At 36.3% G+C, this 15,591-nt stretch overlaps 1 long non-coding RNA gene across 1 annotated transcript; it reads right to left on the bottom strand.

Annotated features, from left to right (window-relative positions):
- Positions 1-4,577: 4,577 nt before the first annotated feature.
- On the bottom strand, positions 4,578-6,839 carry LOC144315282 (uncharacterized). Its single transcript, XR_013381026.1, has 3 exons — positions 6,478-6,839; positions 5,710-5,798; positions 4,578-5,455 (listed from the first exon to the last, which is right to left on the bottom strand). It is a non-coding gene; the product is annotated as an uncharacterized LOC144315282 (long non-coding RNA).
- Positions 6,840-15,591: the final 8,752 nt, after the last annotated feature.

The following is a 15,591-nucleotide window of genomic DNA, read 5'->3' as shown; positions in this document are numbered from 1 at the left end:
AAACACTGTTGGAAAAATGCTGATAGACTTGCTAAACACAGGGTTTGCACAACCGTCAGTTTGTTTAAAAAAAAAAAAAAAAAGGGCAGTGGGATGCCTGGGTGGCTCAGCGGTTGACCATCTGCCTTTGGCTCAGGGAGTGATCCCAGGGTCCTGGGATCGAGTCCCACATTGTGCTCCCTGCATGGAGCCTGCTTCTCCCTCTGCCGGTGTCTCTGCTTCTCACTGTGTCTCTCATGAATAAATAAATAAAATATTTTTTTTTAAAAAAGGCAGTATCTGTAAAGCAGAATAAACTAAAGTACAATGAAATGAGGTAAGCCTGTGTTTGAGATATTTACTGTATGATTTGGAGTTGTTTACAGTAATCGCCATTTACCTAACACTTATCCCAACTCTGTATGTTAGGTAATATGGTCTTACTTTATAGATAAGGAAACTGAGGCCCAGGGGAGTCAGATTCAAAAGCACCAGAGCTTGGGTACTTCCCACTCAGTTATATTTAGTTATTATTTCTAATCATTTCATTTGCTAATTTTATAACAAATTAAGAGTAAGCTCCTTGTAGATGGAAATACTAGCAGTGCTCAGTTTTGTCCTTCACAGCACCAAACACAGCTGTGAGAACTTCATCATTATTCATGAAATGCTTTTACATGATAAGGACATATTCTGTTGAAAGTTGTGACTTTTGGGAAAAGAGCCATTAAATCCATGTTTCTAATTAAAATATGAAAATATACTCCCTGACTTAAAATATGCAATTTTGATTGATATTAATGTAGTAATTGTTTTGGTGTCACAGTACTTTAAAATGGAAATGCTTGTAAGAGTTTATAACACTTCTAATGACTCCAGGGTTAAGCACAAAGTATACTCCTGTGCCTAGAGATTTCATATTGACTAAAGCACCTACTCATGGTCAATGAGATTATTTAAGGTACAGATTCATGTGATGGTTGTTTGTCCAGAGTTCCAAAGTTCAAACTGTTTTTCTTTCACATGCAAACTTCCTCTGAGCACTTTGCATTTTATAGACCAAACAAACTGACTCAGATAAGACGCTGGCTACTCTCGGGGGAGTTCCTGAAGCAATGGTGTGTGATACAGCTCTGCTCACTTTTGATGAATTCCTCCATGAAGAACATGTTTTCCCCGCCTCGCCTGTGGTTGATACCACCAGGGAGCAATTCTACTGTCACTGATGAATGCTAGCTAGGTCAGACCTTGTCAGTGCAAATGAAAGTCTTGTGATTAGTATTCTGTACCTTCTTACTAATGAACCTTCTAATCATGAAATCTGTCTGTACTCATAATGTTCTTCTAACTGCTAAGTGCCCTTGAAAGGTTAGATAAGTGGGAAATCGTACCATTGGGTTTTTTTTTTCCTTACATCATGCCTTTCCAAATTAGTTTTGGACTTACTATTTATGACTCCTAGGATAAGAATTGGTCAACATTACAACAGTGACAACCTTGGTTATACAATTACAACATGACAACAGAAGTTACAAATACACAAAAAATGTGTACAGTCATAATAAAAAAAATGTTTTTGGAAACATTCAAACTTCTTGGAAAACATTTTGACAGTAGAAAAAAATATATAAGAATATTTGTACCAGACTCTGCTAGGAAAACATCTAATTAGGAAAAAATTATAGGTGAAAGATGTTTTGTACCAAGGAGAATTTAAAAAGTGACTCTGAGATAAATGTTTAAGGAAAACTCATTCCGTATAACCTGAGTAGCTTTTGGCTTAAATTCAAGAGTATGTTTTCTTAACTGCACAAGGATTTATTTGTAATTGTTCCAGATTATTTGCATATTTCAGTAAATCTAAGATCTCATCAGTTGTAAGGTATACCTTTATTTTATTCACGACTAACAAAGAAAAAATACAGCCAATTAAATTATGACAAGATACTAATTGTAAGTCACATCAGAGATGTTCAAATGCAAAGAAAAGTACTTCTTAGAATTGATGAGATAAGGATTGTTGTAAAAGGGAGGCCTAGTTGGCTCAGTGGTTGAGCATCTGCCTTTGGCTCAGGGCATGATCCCGGCGTCCTAAGATAGAGTCTGGCATCGGGCTCCCCGCAGGGAGCCTGCTTCTTCCTCTGCCTGTGTCTCTGTCTCTCTTATGAATAAATAACAAAAATCTTTTTAAAAAAAAAAGATTGTTGGGGCAGCCAGGGTGGCTCAGCAGTTTAGCGCCACCTTCGGTCCAGGGTGGTCCTGGAGACCCAGGATAGAGTCCCACCTCCCTGCATGGAGCCTGCTTCTCCCTCTGCCTGTGTCTCTGCCTCTCTCTTTCAGTCTGTATGTCTCTCATGAATAAATAAATAAAATATTTTTTAAAAAGATTGTTGTAAAAAATATGGATGCTAGGTGGTAGGAGTGCAGGAAACCTTCTGTAGTAACATCATCTTTCCTGACCAGCATTAAACAAAAACTGTATTCACCAGAACATAAAAATGAGTAGAGTCTATCTGAATTTACACATCCCTTTCTATTATTTTTGTCTGAGGAAGTACTCTAATCATTTCTGTTAGTGAAATACTAGTAATTTGTTCCATTAGGTGATCCAAGGGTCAGCAAATTTCTATAAAGGATCAGATAGTAAATATTTTATAGTTTGTGAACCATATAGTCTCTGATGCAGCTACTCAAACTTAGCCAGTGTAGCACAAAAGCAGCTATAGACAAAACTTTAGACACTAAATTTTAAATTTCTTATAATTCTCATGTATCATGAAATTCTATTCTTCTATTGTTTTTTTTTTAAATCACTTAAAAATATGAAAATATTCCTGGGACCTGTTTGGGGAAAATGGAGTACACATACTTTCTCCTATTCCTGCTGGTAATTACAACTTAAAACCCTGGGCATTTTATGTAAAACAAACATAAAGAGACTCTGAAAGATAGAAGAAAGCAGACTGGCTAGTGTACTCAGGATTCAAGAAATGACACAATAATTAAGTTCCTTGGGTGTTTTGTTTTGTTTTGGTTTTGTTTTGTTTGCCATCATATATCCCAGACTTGGAAGTGAAAAAAAACAGTAGCTCAGAAGTGTCAGTGGATGCAGATGAACAGAGCTCCAGCAAAAGCCTGCCCCGTTTAGCCAAAAGACCAGGAAAGAAGCAACCTAGCAAGACAGAAAACTTTCAAACAACCCCTCAACTCTAGCCAAATACCATGGAAAAAAGACTGTGGTCCCACTTCTACCAATTCCAGCAAAAGTCAAGTGGGGAGCCTAGACTTTCATTCCATCAGGCCGAACAAGTCACCCTAACTTTCCTGCTGGGATATTGTCAGAGAAGGCTACACAGGGAACTAGGATTTATAGCCACTGGGTGGTACCAGGCTCTTTCCCCATATTGCCAATGGAGACTATATGGGGAGCCTATATTTCTATGTTCAGCAGTTGTGAAGGGTCATCCCTTCCCCCTGAGATGGTTTCAAACAAGCCTTACAGAAAAGTTAGAATGTTTGCCACTGCCCAGAAGTAATGAGGCCACTCCCACTGCTATAGTGTTAGTAAAAATGACACCAGAGCAACAAGACATTCTTTTTCTCTCAGCCAGAAAGGTACACACCACTCTTGGATGTCAACAGGGTTGAGTGAATAATCTAAACTTCTACCCACCTGAGAGTAATAATATACCCACCTCTTTCCCATGCAGTAATATCAGAGGAAGCCACCTAACACAGAAGGGTTATATAAGACCCAGAATTTCTTAACATAATATGCAGATTTCTGGATTTCAATTTTTAAAAAATTACTCTCATAGCCAGAACCAGAAAGATCTCAAACTGAATGAAAAAAATAGTAATACCAATCAGTAAATGCCAACACCAAGATGAAAGAAATGTTAAAATTATCTGACAAATAATAATAAAGCTATAATAAAAATGCTTCATTGAGCAATTACAAACATCCTTGAAATAATTGAAAGAACAAAAGCCCTCAGGAAAGAAAATAAAAAGTCTCAGTAAAGAAGTAGAAAACATAATGAACCAAATGGAAATTTTAGAACTAAAAACATAATAATCTAAACAAAAAAATAATGCTATAGTTAAAATGGAATTATAACCCACACCAAGACAGAAAATAAGAAAACAGAAATAACAAACATAAAATAAAAGCTATAATGGCAGACTTACACCCTAATGTATTAATAATTATAATAAATATAAATAGACAAAATTTGTCAACTAAAAGACTGAGGTTCATAAACTGAATCTAAAATCATGGCCTAATTATATACTCTTTCTTCATAACAATGTAGGCAGATTGAAAGCAAAATGTAAAAGGATATATAATGCAAACATTACTTTAAAGGAAAACAGAAATGGTTATGTTAATATTATTTAAATTTGACTTCAAAGCAAAGTCAAGTCCCTGAGAGAGAAACATTATACATACATACCAGAAATAAAAATACAGACAATCTTTAATGTATATATACCAAAAGTTAGGGCTGCCAGAGAAGTAAAGCAAAAGCTGATAAAACTGAAAAGATAAATAGACAAGGCTGTAATTATGGTTAGGCACTTCAGCACCTCTTTATTAAAAGCTGATGCAAAAATGTGGACAGAAAATCAGCAAAGAAATAGGAGAACTCAAAAGCATAAAAAACATTGTGATCTAATTTACATTATAGACTACTTTACCTAACAATAGCAAAATATACATTCTTCTCAAGCTCACGTGGAACGCATATCAAGATAGACCATAACCCATGCAATAAACAAACCTTAATAAATTGGAAATCATTGAAATTTAATAGCTTCTTTTCTAACCGTAAACAAAAAAAAATCAATAACAGAATGATAACAGGGATAATCTCTAAACTTAGACCCTGAAAAGCATCTAATGTTGCTATCTTACCAACTGGCTGGTTAGTTTCCTCATAGAATGTTTCTGTGTTGTTTTCCACTGCTCTCAGTTTGGACTTCCAGGAGCAGCAGTAACTAGGTAGATAAACCTTGGTGATTGGGGGTTCATGTTGTGGGAACCATGAATGGCTTTCATCTCTGTGCCCATGGCTTCTCTATTCCTGTAGTCTTTTTACTAGCATTGGAGTGGCTGATGACAGAGGCTGATTGATGACAAGTGGGTTGACATTTTGTCTGTCTAGTGCTTCTTCAATAGTGGCTACTTTTAGATGGTGATTTACAACTATAGGGGTAATCTATTGCTATGTAACAAAGTCCTCCAATATTTGGCATCTTAAAACAACAAACATTTATTATCTTGCATCAGCTTATGTTTAGAAAAGCAAAAGCACCTGGTTCTAAGAGTCCCTCAAGAGATTGCAATAAACTTGTTGCTTAGGGTTGAAGTCTAGATAATGCATTCACATGGCTGTTGGCAGAGAGCCTTTTTTCCTCACCACATGGGACTCTCCACTGTTTCCTGTGTCCTCAGGATATGGCAGCTGGCTTCCTTCAGAAAGAGTGGTACAAGAGAGAAGCAGTAGATAAGTATAGTGCCTTTCATAAGCTAGTCTCCAAAGTTGCACATCATTACTTTTCTTTTATTCTATTCATTTGAAATAAGTCCATCCCAAACTCAAGGAAAGGGGAACAAGGCTCTACCTCTTAAAGAGAGAAGAAATAATTTTTGGACATGTAAAGCCACTACCACAAGTGGTACAAAGGTCTTTATACCATGTGTCCACTTTCTCTAACCAAACCTACCTCTTTCTGCAGGTCCGTTAGGTTCCCTGAGAAGCAGACAGAGAAACGGAATTAGAAGAAAGAAATTGTTGGAGGAGGGGAGGTAACATCTGTAAAAGACAAAAGGAAGAGATAAAATTTGGCAGAGGATTGACAAATTATGAAACATGACAGACAAATTGCCAACTCGATGAGGAGTTCTGAAGGAAATAACTCATTAGAAGAACCAGTAAGAGTGGTCTTACTTTGGACAGAAATGACTAGATCAATTCTACTCAGACATTGGCTTCCTTGAGAAGAGCATAATCTTTGCTTAAAAGTTGAGGCAGTTTAGGGGATCCCTGGGTGGCTCAGCGGTTTGGCGCCTGCCTTTGGCCCGGGCGCGATCCCGGAGTTCCGGGATCGAGTCCCACGTCGGGCTCCTGGCATGGAGCCCGCTTCTCCCTCTGCCTGTGTCTCTGCCTCTCTCTCCTCTCTTTATGACTATCATGAATAAATAATAAAAAAAAAAAATTTGAAAAGTTGAGGCAGTTTAAAAATAAATAAATAAATAAATAAAAATAAAATTAAAAAAAAAAAGTTGAGGCGGTTGTTGAATAAGTAAAGAGCTATAGAATATCCATAGAAGCTAACCATATCCTAGAAGCATCAAAAGGAATCTGTTTCAATCCTACCTGGGTGGCTCCTGATACAACTTGACCTATTTTGATAGTAAATGGGCAAGTGTAACAGCTATGGCAGGGTGAACCAAGGGCTCAGAACCCTCACAGATCAGGGTCTGAGTCTTACCACCAATAATCCATGTGGAGGAGCTGAGGGTGAGGCTCTAAAATTCATAATGAGGAGAGAAATTAGGAAGATCAGCTCTATCCTTGGATTATTTGCAGGGGGAAGTGCTGTGGTTAGGGCCACTTTTGTTCTCCTTCAAATTTCCGCCAGAAGAGGCCCTCTAGGATCCTAGAGAAACTGCTCCTGGAATTTAAAGACATGAATCATATCATCACAAGTCCCATAAAAGCTGAATTATAAATTACATGAGGTTTTTAGTGTACCTGTGCCCTCTGGCCCTGCTCATATCTAATCCACAAGGTAGCATTTCCATTTCATTTTTAGGTGTTGAGTTATATAAATTCTTTATATATTTTAGATACTAACCCCTTATCACATATGTCATTTGCAAATGTCTTCTTTCCATTCAGCAAGTTGCTTTTTGTTTCATTAATGGTTTCCTTCACTGCACAAAAGTTTTCTAGGGATGTACTTCCAATAGTTTAATTTTGCTTTTGTTTCCTTTGCCAAAGGAGACATATCTAGAAAAATATTGCTTAATGACCAATGTCAGAGATATTAGCATCAGTAATTGGAATTTTTGGGTTTCAGGTCTCATATTTACTTCTCTAATACATTTTGAGTTTATCTTGGTATATAGTGTAAGAAAGTGGTCCAGTTCCATTCTTTTTCATGTAGCTATCCAGTTTTCCAAGCACCATTTCCAGTTTCCCAGTGCATATATAGTCATGCCTTCTTTGTCATAGATTAATGTGATCATAAAAGAGTAAGTTTATTCCCAAATTTTCTCTTCTATTTCATTAGTCTATGTGTCTATTTTTGTGCCAGTATCATACTCCTTTGATTACTACAGTTTTGCAATAGATCTTGAAATCTGGGGTTGTGATCCCCCAGTTTTTATCTTTTTCAAGACTGCTTTGGCTGTTTGAGGACTTTTGTGGTTGTGGTCCCATACAAACTTTAGGTTTATTGGTCTAGTTCTGTGAGAAATGCTGTTGGCATTTTGATAGGGATTGCATTAAATCTGTAGATTGCTTTGAATAGTATGGACATTTTGACAATATTTGTTCTCCCAGTCAGTGAGCATGGAATATCTTTCCATTTGTGCCATCTTCAATTTCTTTCATCATTGTTTTACAGCTTTCAGAGTACAGATCTTTCACCTCTTTGGTTAGGTTTATTCTTAGGTCTCTTGTTATTTTTGTTATAATTGTAAATGAGATTTTTTTTCTTAATTTCTCTTTCTGCTACTTCATTATTAGTGTATAGAAATGCAATTGATATCTGTATATTAATTTTGTGTCCTACAACTGCATTAATTTATTTACCAGTTCTAGTAGTTTTGTGATGGAGTCTTTAGGGTTTTCTGTATATAGTATCATGTCATCCACAAATAGTGAAAGGTTTACTTCTTCCTTACCAATTTAGATGCCTTTTATTTGTTTTTCTTATCTGATTGCGATGCCTCAGCCTTCAGTACTATGTTGAATAAAAGTGGATATCCTTCCTTGTCTTGCTCCTGATCTTAGGGGAAAGCTGTTTTTTACTATTGAGGATAATATTGGCTGTGGGTTTTTCATATATGCCCCTTATTATGTTGAGATATGCTCCCTCTAAACCTACTTTGTTGAGGATTTCCATCACAAATGGATGCTGTACTAGTCATATGCTTTTTTTGTATCTATTCAAATCATCATATGGTTTTTATCCTTTCTCTTGTTGTGATGATGATGTAGCACATTGATTGATTTGTGAATACTGAACCACACTCACATCCCAGAAATAAATCCCACTTGATCATGGTGAATGATTTTTTTAATATATTGTTGTATGTAGTTTGTTAATATTTTTTGAGGATCTTTGTATCTATGTCCATCAGATACTGATCTGTAGTTGTCTTTTCTGTAGTGTCTTTGACTACTTTTGGTGTCAGTGTAATGGTGACCTCATAGAATGAATTTGGAAGCTTACTTTCCTCTTCTTCTTTGAATAGTTTGAGAAGAATAAGTATTAACTCTTCTTCAATTTTTTGGTAGAATTTACCTATGAAGCTATCTGGTCCTGGACTATTTGTTGTTAAGGAGTTTTTTAAGTCACTGATTCAATTTCAAAGCTAGTAATTGGTCTGTTCAAATTTTCTATTTCTTCTGATTAAGTTTTAGAAGGTTATTTGTTTCTAGAAATTTATCCATTCTTCTAGGTTGTCCAGTTTGTTGACTTATAATTAATCATAATACTCTCATATAATCCTTTGTATTTTTATGGTGTTGGTTGTTATTTCCCTTATTTCATTTATGATTTTATTCATTTGAGCCTTCTTTCTCTTTTTTTTTTAATGAGGCTGGCTAAAGGTTTATTAATTTTGGTGATCTTCTCAAAAAAACATTCTCCTGGTTTTATTGATCTGTTCTATTGGGTTGGGGTTTTTTTGTTTTGTTTTGTTTTTTTGTTCTTTTGTTTGTTTGTTTGTTTTAGTTTCTATTTCATTTATTTCTGCTCTACTCTTTATTATTTCCTTCCTTACCCATGGTTTGGGGTTTGTCTGTTCCTCTAGTTCCTTTAGGTGTAAGCTTAGGTTGTTTGAGATTTTTCCTTGTTGTTTTGTTTTGTTTTGTTTTATTTTGTTTTGTTTTGTTTTTGAGATATGCTTGTATAGCTATAAACTTCCCTCTTAGAGCAGCTTTTGCTGCATCTCAAAGACTTTGGACCATTGTGTGTTCATTTCATTCATCTCCATGTATTTTTTTTTATTTCCTCTTTGACTTCTTAGTTGATTTCTAGCTTCCTTAGCATTTAGTAGCATTTTTTTTTAACCTGCATGTATTTGTGTTCTTTCCAGATTTTTTCCTGTGGTTGATTTCTAATTTTATACAATGGTGGTCAGAAAGGATGACTTTGATCTTTTGAATCTTTGGAGACCTGTTTTGTGGCCTCATATGTGATCTGTGCTGGAGAATATTTCATGTGCACTTATAAAGAATGTGTAGTCGCTCTTTGGGGGTAGAATGTTCTGAATATATCTGTTAGATCCATCTGGTCCAATGTATGATTCAAAGCCACTGTTATCTTGTAATTTTCTGTTTGAATTCTCTTTCCATTGATGTAAGTGGGGTGTTTACGTCTCCTCCTACTATTGTATTGCTATCAATTACTTCCTTTATGTTTGTATTAGCTGTTTTATATATTTGGGTGCTCCCATGTTGGATACATAATATTTGCAATTGTTATATTTTGTTGTTGGATTGTTCCCTTTATGATTATATCGTGTCCTTTTTATTTCTTGCTAGTCTTTGTTTTAAAGTCTATTTTGTTCAATATAAGTATTATTACTTTGGCTTTTTTTTTTTTTTGCTTCCATTTGCATGATAAATATTTTTCCATCCCTTTGTTTTGTTTCCCTTTCACTTTTAATCTGCATTTGTCTTTAGGTCTGAAATGAGTCTCCTGTAGGCAGTATGTCAATTGATCTTGCTTTTTCTTTTAATCTATTCCATGACCTTAAGTCTTTTGATTGGGCATTTAATCTATTTATATTCATTTATTTATAGGTATGTACTTATTTCCATTTTGTTACTTGTGGTTGATTTTTTAGTTCTTTTCCTTTCTTCTTTTGCACTCTACTCTTATGGTTTGCTGGCTTTTTTTCTTCCTGGCTTTTTTAAATGATATACTGGATTCCTTGCTGTTTATTTTTTAAATATTTATTACTGGGTTTTCACTTGTGGTTACCATTAGATTTGCATTTAACATCCTATGCATATAACAGTCTCTACTGTTGATGGTCACTTAAGTTTGAACCCCTTCTTTTCTCCTCACCAGTCCCCCATGCGTTAGGTATCATTCTTTATATGGTGTCATACCTTACATCAATTTATTTTGTGAGTCCCTTGACAAATTTTGATAGATATCCATATTTTTACTACTTTGGTGCTTCCTACTTCTCTTAGTCCTTTATATGGTCTTTCCCTTCCACTCAGAGTCCCCTTTAACATGACTTCCTTTAACTTTTGTTTATCTGGGAAACTCTCTCTCTCCTTCTATTCTGAATGATAGCCTTGCTGGATTGAGTATTCTTGGCTGCAGTTTTTTTTTCTCTCAGTACTTTGAATATATTAAGCCACTCCCTTCTGGCCTGTAAAGGTTTTGCTGAAAAATCAGGTGATAACATTATCTTTTTTCCCTTGTATGTAATTCTTCTCTTTTTGCTTGACACTTTTAAAATTCTCTCTTTATCACTACTTTTCTATTTTAATAACTATGTGTCTTGGTGTGGACCTCCTTGTGTTGATTTGGTTCAGAATTCTGTCTGTCTCCTGGACCTAGATTTATATTTCCTTCCACAGATTTGGGAAGTTTTCAGCTATTATTTCTTCAAATAAATTTTCTGCCTCCTTTTCTGTCTTCTCCATCTGGGATCCCTATAATGTGAATGATACTACACTTGATAGTGTTGCTGAGTTCCCTAAGTCTTTTTATTTTTTATTATATTTTTTTCTCTCTTGTGTTCAGCTTGATTGCTTTCCATTATTGTGTCCTCCAGATTGCTGATTTCTTCTGTTTCCTCTAGTTTACTAGTTATTCCATCTAGTGCATTTTTAAATTTCAGTTATTGAGTTCTTCATCTCGATTGATTCTTTTTTATGTTTTCTATCTCCTAATTAGGAGTGTCACCGAAGTCCTCTATTCTTTTCTTAAGTCCATTAAGTATCTTTATGACCACTAATTTAAATTCTCTATGAGTCATATTACTTATTTTAGTTTTATGTAGCTCTCTTGCTGTGGCTTTGTCCTGTTCTTTCATTTGGGACTATTCGAGACTATTCTTCTGTCTCTTAATTTTACTTAACTCTCTGTGTCTGTTTCTATGTGTTATAAAAGTCAGCTGTATCTCCTGCTCTCAAAAGTAGTGGTCTTATTAAAAAGAGGTACTATAGTGCCCTGTGGTGCAATGTCCCCTTTCACCAGAACCTGACCCTTCACAGGTATCTCCCATATGTGTGGTGTGCATCTCACTGTTGTGGCTGAGCCACTTTTACCTTCAATTCAGTCATCTACAACGGCTCTCTTTTCCTATTGTGAGCAAGGTTTGGTCCTTGTGTTTTTAGTGGACTAGTCTGGGGCCACCATGGACTTGATTTGAGTCAGACCAGGCATTTTCCAGAGATGTAGTAGCCTTGAACTGCCGTGTACTTTCCCTATGTTGTCCCCTGAGAAGCTTTGTTTGGTGGGCATGGTCTACAGTCAGACCAGATATCTTTCCTCATCCCATTGCTGAGGCAGCAGTGGAACTAGTGTGTAGGTGGTTATCTACCCTTCTCCCCAAAGCAGGAGTCACTTTGGAGTGGTGTTGGCCCCTTTGGGGCTGCTTGCACATTGTCAGGCTTCTGGCACCTGTTTGGATGGGCTCGGTCCAAGGATGTATTGGAGGGGACAGGTCCACAGTAGAACATGGGAGCAGAAGGCTTGATGTTAGTTAGATTTGAGCAGGTCTCTGTGGGATGAGACCTGAGCTTCTTCTACAAAAACTCATTCCTCAGAGCTGGAGGAGGGCAAGTCTTCAGAAGAGCATGGTGGGTAGGTAGTACCAGCAAGGTCAGTACAGGTCCACTGTAGGAGGGGACCTGCAGCTGCCCAAAACGCCTGCCAACACCAGCCAGGTTGGAGTAAGTATGCCCAGAAGAGTGCAAAGGGAGAGGTATTAGCAAGGTTTGCAGGAGTATGCTGTTGAAGAAGAACTGGATCTGAGGCCTAGCTGGAGGAATATGTCCATGGGAGAACAAAGGACAGGAGCAGGGTGCACTGTTAGCAATCTAGGTAGAGAATGCTGGCACCATGCTGGTTTCTTAAAGTGTCTGTGTGTCTAGGCTGGGGATTGGAGAAGGAAAATGGCACCCACAAGCTCCTTTGTTGCTGGAGAAGTCTCTCAATCATATCTGTCCCTACAGCATATGCTCTGGGATTAGTAAACAAATCTCCTGTATACTCCCGATGTTTTCCAAGCTACTGCTTCTCTGCTGTTATCTCCACAGGGCTATTTGTTGTGCTGTGTTTTTAAGGGCATGAACTCAGTTTCCTCTTACCCTCCAGCTTTCCCAGAGCTGAGCCTACTGATTTCTAAAGTTCCAGATGTTAAGCCCCACTGATTGTAAGAATTCATGAAATTATGCTCCTCTGGTTTCCAAAGTCAAATGTTCTGGGGATTCCTCTTCCTTGCATGAGTCCCCTGTGCTTGGAGGGGGACTGGTGCAGGGTATGGCCCTTCCCCCTCTGCATGCCTGAAGTGTCCCTCCCTCAGATAGTCCTGTGAGTCCAGTTAGCTTCAGATTGTATCTCCACCCTTCCTACCCTCTTAATTGTAGCCTCTTCTCTACGTTTAGCTGTGGAGAGTCTGTTCTGCTAGGCTTCTGATCATTTTCTGAGGTATTTCCACTGATGTGAGTGTTATTTAGTTGTATCCATGGGATGAGGTGAGCTTAGGATATTTCTACTCTGCCATCTTCCCCCAAAATCTAATGTCTAAGACTTATTGCAAAATTTTTAAAAAGAAATTATTAGGTGTTTGCCTTTGTATGGGAACCAGTTCTAAGTTGCTGATGATGTATACATTTTATAGTCTCTCTTCTCTATAATAAAAAGCAAAATCCAATTAATAACAGCCAACATTTATATAACACTTAGTTTGCAAAACACTACCATTATATCTTATCATTTGATCTTCATGACAGTTTTATAGAAGATTTTATCATTAGCTAATTCCACTAGTTAAAAAGTTGATCCCTTCCAGAGGTTGTGACATAGCCAAGTTTTCTTGATTAATGAATTGCAGAACGAAGATTTGACCTACATTTCCTGACACTAGAGTACATGCTCTTTATATTTTACTGTTAACTTTTGCTTGAGTAAATTTTTTTGGTCAAATTTTTTGATGAATCTGGATCTTATTTCCCTCTGCAAAATGCAGGGAATATTAAATTTATTTTAAAGGATCTTTCCACCTCTACATAACATTTCCTTTTGTATATTCTTGGTAGACATGGAGATGGATAATTTTATTTACCTAGCGGGCCAACTATATAAGTAAAGAAAACTAGGTATAATCAGCACCTTATCAAACCAAGTAATTTGCCACCTGCTGATTCTTTCCCAAGACTAAATCTAAACCTGAGTTATAACATTTATCCTAATACCTATATATGGTAAAATCATAGAAAAATAGAAAAAATATGAAGAATTTAAATGAACACTATGACTATTTCCTTTGGAAATTATTTAATTTAGTAAAAAAAATTTAAACCTTAAATTATTAAAGCAACAAGTATGCAAATGGTGATGTACATAAATTTACATTTCAATACCAAGAAAGAGAATCTGAAAAACATAGATCAAAAACTATATATAATACAGTTTTGTATATTTCTCCAATTGTATTTTTGATTTAGCTAATTTAATGCAATAATTATGACTATTCTCTGCATGTATCATACTTTTTTAAAAAAGATTTTTTTTATTTATTTACTTTAGAGAGAGAGAGAGCTGGGGGAGGGGGAGAGGGAAGGGAGGTGGGGAGAGAATCTGAAACAGATTCTGTGCTGAGTGTGGAGCCAGATATAGGCCTCAACACTGTGACCCTGAGATCATGGTCTGGGCTGAAATCAAGAGTCGATGCTTAACCAACTGAGCCACCTGGGGGCCCCAGAATGTATTAATACTTTAAAATAATATTGCAAGGTCAAAAAGCATGGATTCAAATCTTAATATTTCCACTTGAGCTGAGTGATCTTGAGCAAGTTATTTAGTATCATTGCAATTCAGTTCCCTCAGCTGTAAAGTACTAGTACCTCTCAGAGTATTGTGAAGATTAAATGACATTACATACAAATCACAGTACTGCACCAAATACATAAGTCCGACATAAGTAAGAGGGTATTATTATCAAGCATATTATGTTGCTGCTGTTATTGCTACATATGGCAAAATCTTAAAACCTGTATGATCTTCTACCTTCTGTAGGCCTTTGGTCATCTAATCTAGAGTTAAGTTTATAGAGTTTTTTTTCCTCCTAGAACTTTGATTAAATGAAAGGAAAGGGCCTTAAGACAAATCTCATTATTCTCTTCCCTTAAATAAGAGGCAGGCAGCAAGTTGAAAGAGAGGACAGCAGAAGCTAAATTTGTGTCTGAGCAAAGAGGAAATGCCAAAAAATGAAATTTATGAGTTCCTTTATAAAAAGTGACTGTGTCATACTTATTCTTCACTGCCAAACCATGATACTCATCTCAAAAAAATACTTTTTAATTTATTTGACCTCAAGAAAAATATGCCATAGTATTATTCCTGGTTACATAAAGGGAAATATAACTTGGCATGAATTAAAATGTTTTAAATAATTGACAACTTAAAAGCAGGTCACAAATTGTTAACCTGAGTAGAACAGTTTGTGCAATTAATTTTGAACTACAGGTAGAAATGACCTTTAAGACCATTTTGGTGTAAAAATAAAATAAGTAAACCTATATTACTAGCTTAACAAAATATTAAAAATGAATAAAACCTTGAAAAGATCACTGATGACCTCATAGCAGAATCACATCTATTCAGTAAGTCAGGGGTCTGGTGTTGACAAGATTAAAAAATAAACAAAACGGACTCTTAAACTCTATCAAAATCTATCAAATGTGAATATAATAATATATAGCTGCATATAACAGAAAAATTTAAAATAAGAGACTTAAAGGAGACCGAATTCCTTCTCTCTTGCTCTGTCATTCTGTCATTTATCTTTTCCCAAGGTCCAAAGTAGCTCCAAAAGCCCTAGCTGCTCTTCATGCCACTGCTGTTAGGAAGGAGTAGAGAGGAGTGAGTATTACAGGACGCAGACCTGATTTTTTAAGGACACTCCCTGGAAATCCTACACAACACTTACATAGCATTTCATTACCCATTTAGTTGTGTAGCCAGACATCTCTAAGACTGCATGAGATTGGACAACGCAATCTTTTACTGAGTGACATGTGCCAACAAAGTACTGCTCTTCTGTTACTGACAGGGAAGATGGGCTGTGGAAGTAGGAGGTAAGAGTCTGTACTACAAGATCATTTATCTAAATCATAATTA

This window comes from Canis aureus, chromosome 6 (genome assembly GCF_053574225.1).
Source record: "Canis aureus isolate CA01 chromosome 6, VMU_Caureus_v.1.0, whole genome shotgun sequence".
In the NCBI taxonomy this organism is placed as follows: domain Eukaryota; kingdom Metazoa; phylum Chordata; class Mammalia; order Carnivora; family Canidae; genus Canis; species Canis aureus.
Note: the sequence above shows the minus strand (reverse complement) of the source record. Positions and strands in the feature narration are given on the sequence as shown.